The sequence below is a fragment of the Paroedura picta genome, chromosome 3 (genome assembly GCF_049243985.1).
Source record: "Paroedura picta isolate Pp20150507F chromosome 3, Ppicta_v3.0, whole genome shotgun sequence".
In the NCBI taxonomy this organism is placed as follows: domain Eukaryota; kingdom Metazoa; phylum Chordata; class Lepidosauria; order Squamata; family Gekkonidae; genus Paroedura; species Paroedura picta.
Window position 1 is genome coordinate 22,410,981 of NC_135371.1, and position 19,953 is coordinate 22,430,933.

Genomic DNA, 19,953 nt, shown 5'->3' on the forward strand with positions numbered 1-19,953 from the left:
AAGAACAATATGCACACAGACACACCGAGATCTTCATGAAAGGCTGGAATGCTTAGGCTTTGAAGACATCAAAGATCAGGGCTAATGAAACTATAAAAACAGAAGGGATTACTAGAGATAATGGGGAATGAAAATTCTGATGAAGAAACTTCCAATCAAATAGCTGCTACAACATCTAAAGGTAAAATGGAATTGAAAGGCTGTGCTATGGCATTACAATAATAATAAAAAATGTGTAATGATAAAAAAGAATCCTTCAGAGGTTGGAGGATGGATAGCCATTTGATGGAGAGTCTGATTCTGTAAAGGGGTGGCAGATAACAGTGGATGAGCGATAGGGTTGTGAGTGTCCCACATAGTGCGGCGGGTTGGACTAGATGACCCTTCCAAATCTATTATTCTATTATTACATTTTATTATTAATATTATATACTATACTAGTACTGCACTTACACCCCCAGTTAAAACAAAACACCACGCACAAAATTTTAACCACTATCCCCAAATACAGACTTTCCATGAATTTACGCTGTATTTTGATTGTCCACTGCTGCTTTCAAGATTTGCTTCCCCAATCATACCATTCCTCCCCAATTCATTCCTCATAATTTTGAACAAAATATGGTTATGTCTTGGCCAATTTTTTTGTGCATACAACCTTCTCCCCCTGTCCCTCCTCTAGAGACTGAAATAGGAGTGGGATGTTGACTAAGTTTCTGCCTGTGGAAACATGATATCTCCATGCTTTTCATCACTGAACACATTGCAATCTACTGACTGAGGTGTCACTTGCTAGCTGGTGAGTGTCCTGAGAAGTAAATTCCTCATGATTTTTGGACTTTTTCCCCCTTTACTTTTTAATTGTCTTCACATTTATCCAATCACAGGTTGTCATCATTCCTTTGTAAACTCCTGTTTGACTGCAGCTATATAGACAACTGGGAAACACAGGTCAATTTGTAAGTGATCAGTTTGAGCAGATATCTATCACATCTTCAGAAATTTCCCAGGAACAACACCAAACAACATACAAACTTAAACATGTCATAAATTACAGTGATTTTGGCGAAAACACAGAATAGGAACATATCTACCATACATGCTTTGGTGTTCTTTTATTCTGGTTAAGATTTTCATGAGTTCACAAAGTCTAGAGCGGGAAAACAAGAATTCATCCATTGTTGCCTTGACAAATATTAAAACAATTTTCCTCTTTATAGAAGTCTATATGGAAGCACGCACAGAGGGGGGAAATGCCTGCCTTAACATTTGAAAAGAGCACAGGCAAAGCCACGCTGACTGAAACACCCCTGAAAGTAGTAGAGTAGGAAACCACTGAAATCACGAATGGTAATAAAGGGGCACTGGCCTTTGTGAGATATGAAAAATCGTTTCTTGGTGTACGTTAAAAATATGGTCTGGACAAGACGTTGTTTTTGCTGCCGAGCAACCATTATAAGGGACCACTCCATTAAGCAGTCCATCCGTATCCCCCACATTGTCATTCCCCCAACCAATGTGATCTTATTGAAACTATAACTAAACTGCATGGCCTATCAGCAATTTGCACAGCTGCTGTTACTTAGACTGATATCCATTTACAGTCATAAGTGAAGCTGATTAGAACACGAGAGTACCTAAAATCTCAGCAATTTACAACAATAGAAGAAACCCTAAAGACTTTGAATTGACAATAAATGGAATTGGCACCTGCTTTTATAGCCTTGGATATGTTCCTAAACACAATCTTCTGGCATACTGTCAATTTATAGTGATGTTACGTTTTCGAGTAATTTATTTAAAAGGTTAAAAAACTAATTAAATGAATATGTACTACACGAGAATAGCACATTAAACATTTAATAATAACTCACTTCTAGAGAAGTGAGAGGCAGACAGGAGGAAAATAATCATAAATACATAACCAATGGAGAGGCTGAGGGGTTAAAAAGCAGTTTTCATTTTATATAAAATGAGATAGAGAGATTTCAGATATGGGGAGGGAGGGGAATGTCTAGCCTTTGTGTATTGAGGCCTTGATGTTTGATTAACACAGTGGTTCTCAACCTGAGGGTCAGGACCCCTTTGGGGGTCACATGACCTTTTCACAGGGGTTGCAGCAGGGCGAGCAGCTTGGCAGTGGGGGGGGGGGGACAGCGCTGCAACCGTTGCCACTCCTCCTGAAGACGTCCGCCAATTTATATACAACTGATGATATACAATCATGAACAATGGATCTTCATGCCATTGGTCAGTTTCGGTTTAATTTCTGTGAAAGAACACTTGCATAATTTTATGGTCGGGGGGTCACCACAACATGAGGAGCTGTATTAAAGGGTCACGGCATTAGGAAGGTTGAGAACCACTGCTGTAGAATCTCTCATCTGGTAGTGGACAAGTAGGTTTTTATACCCCACTTTACTCTAGCGCAGGGGTAGTCAAACTGCGGCCCTCCATATGTCCATGGACTACAATTCCCAGAAGCCCCTGCCAGCATTTGCTGGCAGGGGCTCCTGGGAATTGTAGTCCATGGACATCTGGAGGGCCGCAGTTTGACTACCCCTGCTCTAGCTTAAGGAGTCACAAAGCGGCTTAAAATTACACCTTTTTGCTATTCCCGCAACAGACATCATTTGAGACAGAACCAGGTGGGGCTGAGGGAATTCTGAGAAAACTGTGACTGGCCTAAAGACATCCTGCAGGCTTCATGGGGAAGAGGAGGGAATCAAACTTGGTTCTCGAGATGAGAGCCCAACACTCTTACCATCTACTGAACGCTGGCTCATTGAGATCAAAAATAGTTTGAGGCAGCTTCTTATTCGGGGTATCAAAATAAGTTATTACTCTTCCATATTCGGAGTATCAAAATAAGTTATTATTCTTCCATAAACTACAAGATAGAACTTGCTAGTACAACTCTTGATTCTGTAACCTATATGTTCTAGAATTTAGGACCATAGTTGTAAATGCTGCATAACACAAAGAGAATTGATCATCTCATGCATTCATTAGCAACAGCCCAAATCTGTGCATCTGAAAATTTTGCTACAGCTGCCAAGACCTCTCTTCTTATAGCCTGTCTGTGGAATCTCTAGCAATAATCTGGCCAACCATAGTTTTAAAAAAGTAAATAGCAATGGATGCACTAGTCGTGCCAGATGATATCTTCAGACTGAACCTCAAACCTCACTGAGAACCAAGACTCACATTTAACCCCAATCTGCAACACGGAATTCACTCCTTTTTACATACACACATTTTTTAAATTTCATTTATTTCAATACGTGCTCTCAGCCTTGAATTCAAAAAGATTAATATATAACACTCCAGATACTATTCCCAGAACCAATCAGTACAGATCAAAGCTCTTCTACAACGCAACTCTCTTCAGTGTAGCCCAGGACCCCTGTAAAGATATGATGATTCTCATCACTTGACGTCATACTTCTAGGGTTAAAGGGCAGCTGAAATTGTCCTTCTGCTGGTTCTGGTCAATATCTTTTTATTAAAGGCCAGTCTGCATAAGAAGGCACCATCTCTAGATCTCAACGATGGGAGAGATTGGCATGAGTGGGAGTGGTCTTCTCTTGTATCTTTCTTCTCCTCTTTAGACATCAAAATGATTGCCAGGGCACTATGCATATTAAAACCAGGGCTTGAAGAGCCTCACTTCTTAAATTCTGCAAGTCCAAAAGATTACATGATTACAGGAGAAATTCAAGCATTTCTTTGGTCTAAAGAGATATATTTGTTGTGTTAATTTTCACGTTTTCTATGTGCTAACCTAACCAGTGATGCAGTGCAAATGTCAGTGAAATGAAAATACATTAGAAAAAAAATCAACTTTGAATCCACAGCATTAGTTGGCTGCAAATGTATATTAACTGAAACATTCAGAGTTATTATTGATAGAAGATTATTCAACAAACATATGCAAAAAAGAAAAGAGGTGTATCATAAGCAGTAGCCAGATATTCAGCAGAACTCTCCTACTTGAGAGCGGGGGCAGGGAGAAATGAAATGCAATTCCTATGACAAATATTGCACATGAATTCTCACTTCATAGGCAATTTTCAGTTGAAATAGTCTTTTTGCGATAGCCTTTAGCTCTATAAGCCAACCTCTCCGACGCTGGCTGTTACATAACTTATCCCTCACTTTGGACAAGCATCTGATCCATACACAAAAGGAATTATGATCTAGCAGCTTTCCTCATCTGCTTAGTTTTCCACATCGTGTTGTTTTTCCCCGTTGAACGATGAAAGTATAATTTGATAGCAAAAAAGAAGATAGTTCCCGTTCTTCCCTTTAAAAAATACTCCCCCCCCTTGCACGCACCCACAATTACAGTGTACTAAAATTCTAATGGATATTAAAATGGGGGGAAGGGGGTTAACTTATTCCTGCATGCAAACGACAGTGACTCGGGATTAACTGCAGACAGGGAGTCTGTATGGGATTAACATAGTGAACCAACCATCATGCCTGCTAGAATATTCAAAAAGCAGGATATTTGCAGAGGATTTTCAGGGAGGGTCTGAATGTCAAAGAAAAGGCAGCACATTTCTCAGCACACTCATATCCAAGTGTGGTTGTCACAGACGTGATACATGCTACGTTTTTCTGCAGCCATTTATAGCAGAAATTATTTCCTGAACTCAGTGGGCAAAGAGTGACATCATTGCCCGATGTCAGTGGATGTTGGGGACATCACTGCCCGATCTTCAAAGGGAAAGCTTGAGCCTTACCTTTAGTAGTCAGGGAGTTTGCAAATGACTGGAATCCAATGTAAGCTTTATTACTGTCAGGCAAAGAATCAGAGGCCTGTACTCCCTAATCAGCTTGCATTGCTGAATTAATGCCTGGAGAGATTGCTTTATTTTTTTTTCCTTTTCAAGACCCCATGATGGCTGTGACAGGCCTGCCATTATTATGGGATGCCATTTGTCATGAGCAAAGGATATACTAATTCATCTAAGTAGCAACCACTTTTTAAAAAGGAATCAAGCTTATTTGAATTGTGGCTGTAGATCTGCAGGAAACTGGAGAAGTGTGGTATTTTTTTTAATGGGGCAGGGAAAGAAACATAGATTCAGACGGCTTTATTTAAATCCAGGAACGAACGCAAGAAGATACATTATGTGAGTTCTCACGGGTACAATCCAACACAGTAACTCCAGCGTAAACCCAAGGGAATCCATGGATTTATGATAGATTTTTCACTGTGCAAGGTTACACCTTTAGGTTATCAATGGGGAAATAAATTCTGGGCTTGTTTTTTATCCCATGCTTTTCTCCTGCAATTGCCTTACCTGCCTTTCCCTACAACAGCCACCTTGTGAGGTAGATGGGGCTGAGGGTGTTTGGAGAGAACTGACTGGCCCAAGGTCACCCAGTAAGCTTCATGCAGTAGGGTATGGGCAATCAAACCCAATTCTCCGGATTAGAGTACACTGATCTTAAACACTACACCACACTGGCCCCATGCTCTTAGCCACTACACCACCCTAGCCCCAAACCATTTATGGCCTTAAAGGTAAGAACCAGCACCCAGATTGGTACCCAGAAACAAAGCATAATTGGTGCAGATATTTCAGCATATGAATGACATGATCTCTGTAACCCGCCCCTGACAGTGGCCTGGCTGCTGCATTTTGGACCACAGGAAGTCTTCAAAGTGTATTCAAAGGAAGACCCATGTAGACTTCATCACAATAATCTAATCTGAATGTGATCAAAGCATGGATCGCTGTTGTCAGATCAGGCTTCCTAAAGAGTGGTATAGCTGGAGAACTAGCCAGAGCTGATAAAAGGTACTACCTGCCAATGGGGATATTTGAGCTTTCAATCATAGGCTAGAATACAATAGCATTCCCCAAGCTGCTTCAGGGGAGTTCAACCCGCTCTCAGGCAAGCAGTCCCCAAGTAGCTTTTCCAATGACTAATAGTATCTCAGTCTTGTGTGGAATGCACTTCAGTTTATTTGTCCTTATTTAACCCATTACCTTCTCCAGGTACCTCCTCTGGACTTCTGGAGACTCACCTGAGTCAGCTGTTAAAGACATAAAGCTGGGTCATCTGCCTATTCGTGGCATTTCACTCAATATCCCTAATGATATCTCCCAGCAGTTCCATGTAGATATTAAACAGCATAAGCAGTCACTCAGCACCAGCTTCTGGAAGCAGTTGGACAAACAGGAATGGAACCACCAAAACTCACTGGCCCCTACTGCCAGCCTGTCGAGAAAGATGCTATAGTGATGGTGTCAAGAGCTGCTGTTCACAAATTCTATGCATTCATTTAATAATCAAGAACCTTGTTTTGAATCTCTCACACCATTCTGCATTAATAGAGCCTAAATATTTCCTCTTTAGAAAAACTGCAGCATATATTTAGTTCCTTCTGTCCTACAATGAACTCTTCCAGCCAACAGAAAGTACATTTAATGTTACACTGATGTATAAAAATAAGCTCATACACTGTGCTTTGAACAACTCTCTTTATCAGCAGTGTTCAGAAACCTCATGTGGCTCTTCTTGAATGCTCACAAGGGGGCATTCCCCTTGTTTGACTAGCTCCTTATTCTTGTTTGCACTTCTGTAATGCAGTGCACAGTCAGCATCCATTACTTACAAATACTACAACCCTATGAAAAGGTCAACTCTCTTATTACTCCACCTACCCCCCCCTTGAAATTTCAATCTACTAATTGGTACAGGGATTATCCCACCACTATTTTTATTACTCTTTTAAATGCAGCTATGAACAGAAATACCGTATTTGCCGGCGTATAAGACGACTGGGCATATAAAACGACCCCCCAACATTTCCACTCAAAATATAGAGTTTGTTACATTACATTACAGTACTATGGGCCACTATGGGCAGCTATGTCTATCCCAACTGAAGTGCACCCAGCGTATAAGACGACCCCCCCACTTGGAGGCATATTTTTCAAGGGAAAAAAGTAGTCTTATACGCCAGCAAATACTGTAGTATAAATGGAAAACCAAGTCACTTCCTAGCTCTGATATGCCCCTTCCTCACACAGACCAAAAGTATTCAGAGTAAGATTCAAGGTAGGTAATCTGGGAAGACATTTAACAGTCAGATATAAGGATATGGATACTTCCTATTTATTTATGGAAATAATTACATTCACATTTAACCAATAAGGTAAGCATTTTGGAGATAATCTTGAATATGGATGAGCACGAACTGGTTTGGGAGCCAAAATTCAGTAAGAACTTGACTCGATTCATAGCCTCTGAAACAATGTTCAGGGAAAACATCTTCCCTGAATATTTACTGCATTTTTGTCTGATTCAGTTGAGCTGTTTGGGACACTTAAAGCTAACTTCTGAGCAGGGCAGATCCACCCATCAGCTTTTCGGTTGACATAGCTACCAGCTATTAAATATGTCCATTTCATTTGTCCCACTTTCATCTTGTGGAAAGTGACACTGCCTGCTGAAGTGGCTCAGACCCATCCCACTGTTAGGCTGAAATAGCTTCCAAGCAGGAGATAGTGAAACTGACAGGTGAAATGGCTCAAAGCCATTTCAGTCTAACAGCTGATGGGTGCACCCACCCTGCTGTTAGGCTGAAATGGCTGCCAGTCATTTAAACATAACAGTGTACATCTGTCCAAATATACACTCTGACAACTGATGCAACAGAGGCAGAAATTGAACACTTCTATACCAGCATTCAAGACACATTAGTACCCAAGAAGGATGTCATTTACATAATGGGTCACTTTAATGCAAATGTTGGCACACAAGCAGAGAGGCATTACTGGCAACTTCAGACTTGGAGAAAGGAATGATGTAGGTCTGGCACAATTCTGTCATGAAAATCAGCTTTACATCATCAACGATTGGTTCAAACAACATAAATATAGCCTATACCAAATGGACTACACCAGGACCAGATCAACTATATCTTATGCAGCCAATCATCTTTCAATCCTTGATGTCAAAACATATCCAGGTGCTGATTACAGTTCGGATCATGAACTGTTATTGGCTAAAATCAAAACAAAACTCTGCAACATCAAGAAGACATCAGGGTTAAGGAAGTTCAATATAAATAAAATTCCACTCACATATACAGTGGAGGTGAAAAATCTATTTCAACCATTGGACACAGCAGAGAAGATACCTGATGACTGAATTTTCTTCCACAGTTCAACTGTTGTTGAAACATCAGTTAAACACCTACCACACAAGAAGCCAGAAAAAAGATCAAAATGTCTCTCAAATGAAACTATAAGAATCGCTGAATGTAGAAAAGCAGCAAAAGCTGCAGGCAAAAGGGAGGGAGCAAGAACATTAAATGTGGATTTTCACAGGGGAGCAGGAATAGACAGTGAAGCTTACTAGAACCAGAAATGAAAGCAATTAAAGAAGACTACAAAAAGGGACACATGAGAAATGCTTTGACGCAAGTAAAGAGGTTCTAAATGCCATTTAATGCTCACAAAAGAATTATCAAAGATAAACAGGGAAAGGAACTGACTGACCAACAGAGCATCAAGAATAGGTGGCAGGAATACCCAGAAGAAGAGCATAGCTTGTAGTCATTTAACCCTTCCTGGGTGATCTCTTCCCTTCTCCCAACCATGGAACTCTGCAGCCGGGAAAAAGGGGAATCAAAATTGGCTGGTTCACTTCTAGGAATTCTGGGCATGTTTCAGGTTTTGGTTCAATAGCCACCTTGAATTCTAACCGAACTGGAATGTTTAGGTTCATGCCCATCCCTAATTCCTGAACTCATTACTACACATAGAACTGTCTATCATGTAGTAAGAAGCCTGAGGCCCATTCTACAGGATTTGACCAGGTCAAACAATGTACAGATTGCTGTAATATTCTAGTGGGGAGGACATGTTAAGTCTTAGGGAAAATCATTCATAGCTTTTGAACTGGGTGTCATCAATATGCTGACAATACCCAGCACTCTCTCCATCTCTATCTTTATTTGTCCAAATCTCCTGGCAGTGCAGTAGAGGCCTTCAGCCTCTGCTTGACTGCTGTAATGAAATGTCTGAAAGAAAACAAACTAAAACAATTCTGGCAAGAAAAGCATAATACTGGTCAGAAAAGCTAAAACCTTGAAGGATACTGTTCTTCCCACTTTTGATGGGGTTGGTTGACCTGTGCTGACTGAATTAAGAGCCTGTATGCTAGCATTATTGTTGGAGAACCAAGTTAGTGCAGCTGCAAAACAAACAACAAAAACCTACTTTCTTCCAACTTCATTAAGCCTGGAAACAGCCCCTTATTTTGACCCCCCCCCCCCCCGAATCAATGCCACAGTAAAAATGAGACTAGGCTGTTGTACTGCACTCTAGATGCACCTGCTCTTAAAGACAGCTTGTAGATTCCAAAACAAAATGTGAGTCCAATGGCAACTTTAAGATCAACAAGAATTTATGCAAGGCATGAGCTTTCCTGTGTATGCATACTTTCTCAGACACAAAAATGCACACCTTGAGTAAATCTTTCTTGGTCTTAAAGGTACCATTGGACACAAATTTTGTTCTGCTACTTTAGACCAAAATGGCTACCCACCTGGATATATCTTTTTGAGATTCTAGTTATTAAAAAATACCATATCTTGCTTATTTTCTGGAGTTCAACAGAGCACAGAGCCAGCTTGGTGTAGTGGTTAGGAATGCAGACTTCTAATCTGGCGAGCCGGATTTGATTATGAGTTACCCCACATTGGGCTCACCACAGCTCTGATAAAGCTGTTCTGACCAAGTAGTAAGATCAGGGCTCTCTCAGCCTCACCTACCTCACAGGATGTCTGTTGTGGGGAGAGGAAAGGGAAGGCAACTGTAAGCCGCTTTGTGACTCCTTCGGATAGAGAAAAAGCAGCATATAAGAACCAACTCTTCTTCTTATACCCAATCTGCAGTCACTCCACTGGCTTTCATCAAGTTCAACTGAACGTCCTGCAAAGCTCTGCATGGCCTTCAATTCTGGAACCCTGCAGGGCTACCTTTCCTTCCACATTTGCCACAGGAACTTGGCTTACCTGTTCCAGGTTTTCTGTAGGTACCATCCTGTAAATGGTCAAGATCAAGAACCACCCATACACATGCATTCTTTGTTGTGGCCCCCACTGTGTGGAATAGCCTGCCTGAGAAAGTCTGAAAGGATTCCACACTTCTTTCATTTTGCAAACTATGTCAAACTGTGTTCAGGAGGAGCCTTTGGTTAAAAAAAGGGAGTTGATAAAGGCAAGGTCTGGGAACTATACCATACTTAAGGTGATTTTAGCGTGGGTAAAGCGGGACATCATTGACCGGAGGGGGTTCTTGATTAAAAATTTGGTCTATATGGAGCAACAAAAAGTTTCATAGAACACATAGAATGCAAAAATACTATTGTAATATGTATATATTTTTTAATTTCAACATAAGTACAATTTGCCAGGTACCCCCAAATGTCCCTCCAAAAGTGGGACAATCTGGCTACCTTACACTATGTAGAAGAATGTATTTATCTTTATCTTGTTATCACTGCCTTGGTAATGTAATGCCATGTTCTGCACAGCACCTGCACTGTTTTGTGCTTAATATGCTAAGCTTGTTGTTTTTTGTAACATTAGTCCTAGTAGATTGCTTATTAGATGACCTATGTGGATTACTTAAAGTGCTTAGGACTGTATAGCCTAGGGGAAAAAAAAGGGAAGATGTGATAGAGGTCTATCAAATTATGCACAGCGTAGAGAGAGTGGAATGAAAGAAACTGTTCTTCCTCTCCTGTAATACTAGAACCCTGGGTCATCCACTGAAGACAAAAGATGGATTTTAGGATAGGATGTCTTTGTACATACAGCGTGTAGTTAATTTGTGAAACATGCTACCACAGGATGTTGTCATGAACCCCCATCTTGGAAGGTTTTAAAAAGGAAGCGGACACATTAATGGAGGATTGGGCCATCAATGGCTACTCATCATGGTGGATTTCTCCTCCCCTCCAGTACCAGATGTAGTATCCTTCTTTAAATCAGTTGCTGGGGGAGTAAAGGCAGGAGGATGTTGTTGCAGTCTTTCTGTTTATGGGCTTCTGAGAGACCGCTGGTCAGCCACTGTGTGAACAGAATGCTGGACTAGATAGGCCTTTGACCTGATCCAGCATGGCTCTTGTGTTTTTATGTTCTTATTGACTGTATTGATATTGACATACACTGTGTGAATTTACTTCTGAGTCTCAGTGAGCAAGGTCAACTAATAGTAAATGAATAAATACTTTAATAATCTTATTAGGGCATAAGCTTGTGAGCCAGAATCCACTGGATACGATGCATGAAATAATATATTCAGCTGGCGGAGAGATTTATCCCCAAACGTCCAACTCACAGTAAAGAGAGTAATTACACAGATAGTTCAAAAGGCCCAGTTTCCAAGAACAAGATGCATAGTATTACATTGCAGGTCACAGATTAAAAGAAGGTCTGGTCAAAAGAACAAATGATCCATTATAACATTGATCACCATGGACTACCCATCATCTTGCACAGAAAACCATGCTCACCTCCCAATATGGATCACTGGCATGTTGTTTTACCAACACACATCCTTCCTTAAACAATATTCACTCTTCTAGGACAATACAATAAGAGCCTCCTGTGGAGCAGAGTGGTAAGGCAGCAGTCTGAAAGCTCTGCCCATGAGGCTGGGAGTTCAATCCCAGCAGCCAGCTCAAGGTTGACTCAGCCTTCCAGCCTTCCGAGGTCGGTAAAATGAGTACCCAGCTTGCTGGGGAGTAAACGGTAATGACTGGGGAAGGCACTGGCAAACCACCCCTTATTGAGTCTGCCATGAAATCGCTAGAGGGCGTCACCCCAAGGGTCAGACATGACCTGGTGCTTGCACAGGGGATACCTTTACCTTTAGAACAATACAATGTGAAAATTATAGCTTGTTTTTAAAAGCTGGGCTTGGGATCAACATACCAAGTTACCCCTCCACCCTAGCACTGTGATCAAGAACACAGTACACTTACATGAGTCAAACCACTGACTCTTTCTCATGAGATACTACAGGTAAGTTAGAGGCCACATTGTGAAACAATATCAGACTATGACCAGGAGGACTCAAGTTCAAATCTCCATTCAGCCATGGAGTGCTAACTGGAGAAGAAAGGGAGGTATACAAATATGTTATGCCAGGCCTCCTGCTATGGTGGGACACCTCCTGCCAGCAGCATCCACAGCATGCCATTACTCTGTTGGCCGGCAGGAAATAAATAAATTACAAAATCACCACTGGCATAATGCCATCACACTGACAGAACTCCCTATGTTCCCCAGCTTTCCAACTCTTGTCAGTTGCCACCAGTCACCATCAGTTTTTCTTAGCCTCTTCCACTTTAAATATGCTTTTATAATAAACTATTTTAGACATATGCTTCTTTTAGAGCATGAAATACTCAATTAATCCTTGGGTTGCGGTAGAGTAATTGCAAATCAATAATGGACTACGACAGTTGATAGGGAACATGATAAATTTAATTGGCTGATTAAATGGATGGACAGAGGTTTTTAGTCTGGCAAGGTGCTACATTTCTATTGGTGGTTGCATAATGAAGAGGTTGGTGATACGCCGGTCCAGCCCTTTCCTACAATCCCCTAGAACAGGGGTAGTCAACCTGTGGTCCTCCAGATGTTCATGGACTACAATTCCTATGAGTAAATGCTGGCAGGGGCTCATGGGAATTGTAGTCCATGGACATCTGGAGGACCACAGGTTGACTACCCCTGCCCTAGAATGCCTCTGTTTTATGATCTGCTTTCAGATAGCTTAACTTTACAAGCAAAGTGATTAAAAGTGGATGTGCAAAGACCAGGGTTTATTAAAGCTAGAGAAGCCACTGCCACTGATGTTAGCATAAAAAATACTAATGCAAAAAAGCATCTGGATATGTTGCCTGCATTCACGTATACAACATGAGAGTTAAGTAGTTCACTCAGCTGATAAAATTAGTAGTAGAAAGGCCTGTGAAGTAGGAGGCATAGGGTTTTGTTACAGAGAACTTGAATGGTTTGAATACGTCCCATTGTTTCAAGCACAGTCCTCTGCATAGATCTCAGGTTAAATTTTCATCATTTAATCTTTCCCTCACAGGTAAAGTCCACATTGAAAGGAGGGGAAAACAAACAAAAAAGCCCCCACCCAGCCTTATTAGTGATCAGTATGTTGACCAATGAGGAAACACCAAGAACAGGCCCCAGTAGACTGTATTAGTGTATTGTCCTTTCTATGAATTACTCACTTATTCCCATGGGGTACCAAAGTGTGGGAACCTCAGATAGTGTCTTTACTACTCATTGACAGTATAGTCACTTCATTCTCACACTACACTTAATGCACACATCATGACAGTGTTCACATATCCAAAGTGTAACCCTTGACAACACATATGCCAAGTGTTCATTCTCAGAATGATATCTGGATTGCAGCATCTTATCCCAAGCCCCATCATCAGAATAAATACTACTGCAGAACCCTAAAAAGGCAGCACATTGGATTGGAATGATAATATGCCAAAGGAATCTTTGGCTGATCTGATCTTTCTCCCAACAGGTGAATAGAACTTGACACATGAAATATCTGGTAATGGGGAAGACAAGACTTCTGAAAGGCATGTCAATAGGTAAGAACTAAAATCAGTTTCTCTCTTGCAACCAACAATTATAAAACTGGATGACACTGCTGCAACTTGATAGAGAGGAGAGATGGAGAGAGAGAGAGAGAGACCTTCCTCTGTTTTCGAAAGGGCAATGGAGCAATAAACCAGAGGTGCCTTTTTAAGTCTTCATCCATACAACAAACAGACCCTACATCTTGATCCAGTTTAGCTCTTGCTTACTCCCGTCTTAGAGAAACACCAACCAGCCCCAGCATCCCTAAGAGCACATTCATTGCTTCAACCCTGCCATGTGCCTGCTCTTCCAATACTATTGTGCTTCAGGAATAAACAGCTCAGCTGCCCCTTTAAGGATCCAGCTTCCATCATCGCCACGGCCAGATTTAGGCACCGAAAGCAGGCGGATCAGTGGAGCAGCTCACAGCTGTCTACCCCACAGATGCAAGGTCCTTTCTAAGCACGGACACACACATATATAACACTCTACTCCTCTCCCAAACCGAAGGGCTCCTGTTTCTGTGGATGGCCTCCAGGGAAGAAAATGTGGCTGGCTCCCCCCAATTTCTAGCTAAACCATGGAGAGCAAGGGCGATTTTTAAAAATCAAATGAATAGCTTCACACACCAAAGGACTCTTCCTCCCCCCCCTCCTCCAAACACATGCCTTATCTTTCTGTTTAAGGGGCTGGCAGCACACAATACAGGAAGGGACTTTTGGAAACACCTGCCGTACTCCATTAATATGCGCAGGGGGTCTCTATCCGTTGTGGTTCTGTTTTCTTCGCCCCCCACCCAAGCAACACTGAGACAGCATTGTTCTTCCGCTATACATCAGCTGCTGGCTGGCGTCCCCCTCCTCTTCCCTTCCCCTGAGCCCCCCAAGCCCCTTTTGACATGCTCTCCTCCCCCCCCTCCCCCTCCTCCCCCCCCCCTCCCCCCACACACCCCACGGACTGACGGCCACATTTCGGAATGCACTTCATTAAAATATAGCTGCCCGGTTCCAACCTGCAATGCGGAGGAGGCAAGACAAAGCGAGCGCCACGCTTCCCCCTGCCTTCCTCTCAAAAGCCCCATTGTTCAGCAGGCATCTGGTCCTGATCTCAACCTATTCGCGCCCATTGACCTCGCTATTCACAGCGCGCCCGTGCACGAATGCGCCTCACGGAAAGGCCGCCTGATGAATCGGAGGGAGGGAGGAATGAAATGAAAAGAAAAGGGAGCACCACCAGCCATCTGTCCTCCCAAGCTGAAGGCGGCTTGGGTAGCCGGCGCTACTCTCAGCGTCCTTCGCTGCGCTCGCAAGCTCCCCACCCCGCCCCTGCCAGCCTGTGCTCCGGCCTCCCCACCCCCGAAGCGGAGGCGCCTGGGCTTCTGGCTCGGCCGACGCTGGCACGGCGATCCCGCCACTTGCTGCTCTTACAATGATTGCCTCAGCGTCTCCAAAGAGAGAGCGAATTCCAGCCCCGCCACACAAACACACACACGCACACAAACACACTGCCCGGCACGGCGGTGTCCCGACTTGCCTGAGTCCCTCGAAATTCAAGCGCCGCCAGATTAATCCTTCCTTTGTGAGGGCTTGTCTAAGTGGCGGTGGGCACTGATCCTCAGCACTGCAGTGGAAGGGGCGAAATTAGGGGAAGGAAGGGGGGGAGAAAAAAGGTTGCCAGGCTCGTGAGCCGAGGAGGGGGGGGATCAGGATCAGGTGGGGGTGGTCGGGGCTTAGTTGCATCAGAGCTTCTGCCACATGACATTAAAAAAAGAGGAGGGTTTTTTTTGGGGGGGGGGGAGAATAAGCTGGTGGCGGCAGCCGGCAGCACAAAAAGGGAATATGCAGGAGCGCCTGCCTGCCTTTTATATTATTGGTGACATTTCTAACACATGACAACAACTTCCATCTGTATTTAAAAGCTGGGAGCACAAGAAAAAGAGCATTACATCACAAGGCTCACTGCTCCTGGCGACGCCAACGGTGCAGGCCGGAGGGATCGAAAAGCACCTGCCGCTGTCGAAACACGACATACCAGCAGACAGATTTCCTTCTCCCCTCCCCTGTCAACCTTCTCTGTGCTTTTGTGTAAGAAAACGCCCAGCAAAGTGCTGGAATGGTACTGCCCTCATTTGCAAGGCAACGGAACCAGAGAATGAACACCTACAAATGTATGTATGCATATATGGATGAGCCGCTTCATTTTTCTACGGGTATTTTAGGACAAACCTAAGCAGCCCTGCTTTTTTTTTTCTCCTCCCTCCTTTAGTCTTCCTTTAGCAAACCGCTGCTTGTATTTCAGATCTGGATCTGTGACTAATTTCCTTTGCCCTCCAATATTTTAATGACACTTCTGAAGGTGTGCAGTTTTAATTAAAAAACCTAAACCCTGAAGATACTGGAAAGAAACAGGTAGGAAGGAATAGGTTGCAATATTCAACAGTGGCTGCTGTGATCCCTGAGGAGCCAAGCAGGGAACGTCTGGGGCGTTCTTTTCCCATTTGCTCCAACAAATTCAAAATAGGATTTCAAAGGGGAGGAGGGAATGACAAAAATCATTCTTAGTTCAACAGCTGCTTTACTAGACCAGTTGGGTGGTCAGTGGTCCCTAACCTTTTTATCACCGGGGACCAGTCAACGCTTGACAATTTTACTGAGGCCGGGGGGGGGGGTAGTCTTTTGCCGAGGGACGTTGCCGCCGCTGCCTGAGCCCCTGCTCCACTTGCTTTCCCGCCGGCGCCCCTGACTTCCCTCTGCCCTCTGGGGGGTGCTGCCAGCAGCAGCTGCACAGTATCACACCAAGGGGGAGCCCCAGCCATGGTGGAGAGCACCAAAGGTGAGCTGGAGAGCACCAAAGGTGAGCCGGCGGCAGAGTGGCAGGGCAGCTCCCGAGGCAGCAGCTGGAGAGAAGGACGAGAAGGAGCTGCAGCCTGGTACCGGTCCCCGGACCAGGGGTTGGGGACCACTGGTCTAGTGGGCTGCCGTCTTCCTGGTTTAAGGTGTGTGCAGTTTAGTTTAGGAAATTCAAAAGTTTGCATTCCGAAATAGGAAATCAGTTTGTTCCACTTTCCAGATGCCTAAATAATTCTCTCAATTGGAAATACCTCTGACCACTGAGGATTTTGTTAAATGGGAGGAGGTGGGGACCACATTTTATTCACCATAATGGTACACTGCTGGTCCATGTTCAGGTCAAACTTAAAGGCACAATCCAAAAGCATTGCATTCTTCCCTCCCCCAAAAAAGCCACACACACCTGCCACCTGCTACATTGCTGACTACACAACTGACTGCAGAGGTTTAATGAGTGTACAAAACACAACTGATTCTGTTTTATACAAATCAATATAATGGCCTTCACAACCATGCTGCCACAGGATACTAATTCTGTTTGGTGTAGTGGTTAGGATTGCGGACTTCTAATCTGGCATGCCAGGTTCGACTCTGCACTCCCCCACATGCAACCAGCTGGGTGACCTTGGGCTTGCCACAGCACTGATAAAGCTGTTCTGACCAAGCAGTGATATCAGGGCTCTCTCAGCCTCACCCACCCCACAGGGTGTCTGTTGTGGGGAGAGGAATGGGAAGGCGACTGTAAGCCGCTTTGAGCCTCCCTCAGGTAGGGGAAAGCGGCATATAAGAACCAACTCTTCTTCTTCTTCAATACATAAGTTGCTTCTTAAACTGTACCTGCAAGATACCATGGCCAGGCAACTCCTAGGCAACCCTGGAGTTTCCTTCCAACTCTATGTTTCTGTGATGGCACAAAACTGACTTGTGTTCATGATGAACTTTGCCAGGGAACAAAGTTGATCTTAAATGTGCCTCTGGACTCAGACTTTGTCCTGCTGCCTCTGACCAACATGGCTACCCACCTGAATCTATTTGCCAAGGAATATAGAGGTGATGAAGTCAGAAACCCACCTAATATGGAATAAATAGTTGAAATAAGAGATGTTTGCTAGCAAGCATGCTCACCATGACATTCTTGACAAAACAAAGAAATATCAAGCTGGCTGTTGTGGCAAAAGTTTATTCAATTTTAATCATGTCAGAACGAGATCCGGGATACCTCGTTTTTGGATATGACCATCTTTTTCAATGGCTATTAATTAAAAAAAATCAAATTATCAATATTATATTTTTCTTATTACAAATGTTAATAATTACTATTTAATTTTAGCTCACTACACTTCTATTGGTGATATAACCATGTCACTTACAAAAAAAACAAATAGTAACTTACACATTCCATGATATTCATATAGCTGCTGCAATTATCATACATCAATTTCACTTAATACTTACTTATGATTACCACTTTGCCTCAAAGGTTTTCACCTTATTATTTCAATTGGAGGAGATAGTGGTCACAGCCTACTTCTCCCACACTGTGAGCTCCAAGTGGCTACATTTTAAAGTAACTGCCTCTTCCTCTCACTTGGCTCTTAAGAAGTGGTAGTTCCCTATTTTACTGTATCAATATCCTTTATTATTGACTCATGATTATCACTTTGCTTCAGAGGGTCTTTACCTTATTATTTATACTGGAGGGGATCAAAGTCACCGTCTTTTCTTTCTCCCTCATTTTGAACTCCAAGCAGCTATAGTTTAAACTCGCGTCTCTTCCTTTCACTTGGCTCTTAAGTTGGTAGTACCCTATTTCAATAGTGTGCTAATTCTCCACTGTTCCTTGTTTTAGTAATCTCCTAAATACATGCTTAATACCTTCCAATTATTCCTACCCTCATACACTGAAAATGCCCTATCACTACTGTAAACTATAAACTAACATTCTAAATTTATGTATAAAGAGGCATAAAGGTCTACTTCTTATGTTCATCTTACCTACTTTCCTTATATCTTTAGTATCACATAGCCCCTGCAGGTCTATATTTTAAACTTTTAATTTCCCTCATCGGTATCTGTAACCTTCCATCAGCACTGTCAAGCAGGACTTGGAAGTTCTCTCTCTCCCGATCACGGAAATAGTTAGCAGTCTCTGTGTATGTGCCCCCAGACGTTATACTGCTTAACACTCGCAGGGCGGTTAACTACAATGGGCTGGCTCTTTCTGTCCTTATTTATGTGCCTCAACTTCACCTGTCATTTGTAACTAGATTGCCAGAACTATTTAGTAGAGTTCCTGGAAAATCACAGCATTCCTTGTAGCAGAAGACCAAGCTGTTAGTCTCCAGATTCCATTTGTCTGGCAATCCTGCTGCTCCCTGGAACTTTGCCTGTTTGCTTGAATTGCTTTCCTGTCTGCTTCATAGAAATTAGATCCACTTCCCACAGGATATTTCCTTGGAGTTCTTGAATTAGTTTTCTAGGATTCCATAGAATCCCACGTGGATTATCTGGGCAACCTCAGCAGCAGTAGCTCTATAGCTCACAAGCCGTCCCAAGAAAATGTCTTTGAAAGGTGTCAATATTTACTACCCATGGAAATAGATAACAAATTCTGGTTACACTAATAGGGTGGTTCTGGCCACATGGCACGATACCTCCCCATATTCTCCAACTAGGAAAGACTTCAATAAACTTTAGAAAAACGCATCCATAAAACATCATAGATCCAAGATTAAAACAAACAAAATGCAGGGTGCAAAATACAAACTGTGGGTCTTGGGCTAATGCTTGGTGCAGTTGTTAGCAAGTCTCTGTCTCTAGAAACTGAAGATGGGGTGTGGATAAAAGATAGCAAGTGAGCAAGTAAGAAGGAAGCACAGTAAGTGTTGTATGTGGGGGGGGGCTTTTAGGAGGATGAGGTAGAGAATGGGAGTTCAGGACAACATGAAGTGTTCCTTGCAAGTTTTTGAAGGCTACCACTGTGTGAAGATTTTCTAGGTAGAGGCTGCAAGGAGAAGCGAAGAAGGAAAAGCTTAAAATGAGACGAGATAAAGGCAAGTTAAGTTTACCAGTGGGTGGGCACTAATAACAGGATGTCTGTTAAAAAGCAAACAAACCGAAATCAATATATTTGTATGGTGAAAGAAACCAGCTAGTATGTTCTTCGATTAGAAAGTTTGTTTCTAGATAGTAAGTGGATATTTTTAGGTTAATTAATGCTTTAAATCGGCCTTTTGTTCTTGGTCATTTTAAATTGTCATTTTTTCCCCATCCTATTAATTAGAATGATTGAATTTTCTGGGAATTATTTTTCACTGTATCTCTAATTAGTATCCATTTTAACCAAGAAAGGATTTGTTCATGGATGTAACTCTCCTACAGAGAATTAGAATGCAATGTCACTAGGAATGCCAACACCAGGCCAGGGAATTCTCGGAGTTTTAG

General features: G+C 42.7%; 1 protein-coding gene and 1 long non-coding RNA gene across 29 annotated transcripts in view; one reads left to right on the plus strand and one right to left on the minus strand.

Moving 5' to 3' along the window:
- The window catches only part of MAGI1 (membrane associated guanylate kinase, WW and PDZ domain containing 1), a 566,279-nt gene that overhangs the window by 243,531 nt on the left and 302,795 nt on the right, over positions 1-19,953 (minus strand). The window contains exon 1 of one of the 28 annotated variants that reach the window (XM_077325085.1): positions 15,194-15,343. The exons of 26 other annotated variants lie outside the window; for them this stretch is intronic. The gene's annotated coding sequence lies outside the window, so the exon portion shown is untranslated. Of the gene's footprint in view, positions 1-14,672; positions 14,848-15,193; positions 15,344-19,953 lie in introns of those variants that run through there. One more of the 28 variants, XM_077325086.1, reaches the window with a different exon arrangement.
- The window catches only part of LOC143831744 (uncharacterized), a 37,439-nt gene that overhangs the window by 14,723 nt on the left and 2,763 nt on the right, over positions 1-19,953 (plus strand). Inside the window, exon 2 of the long non-coding RNA XR_013228953.1 lies at positions 13,602-13,671. This is a non-coding gene — a long non-coding RNA (uncharacterized LOC143831744). The remainder of the gene's footprint in view (positions 1-13,601; positions 13,672-19,953) is intronic.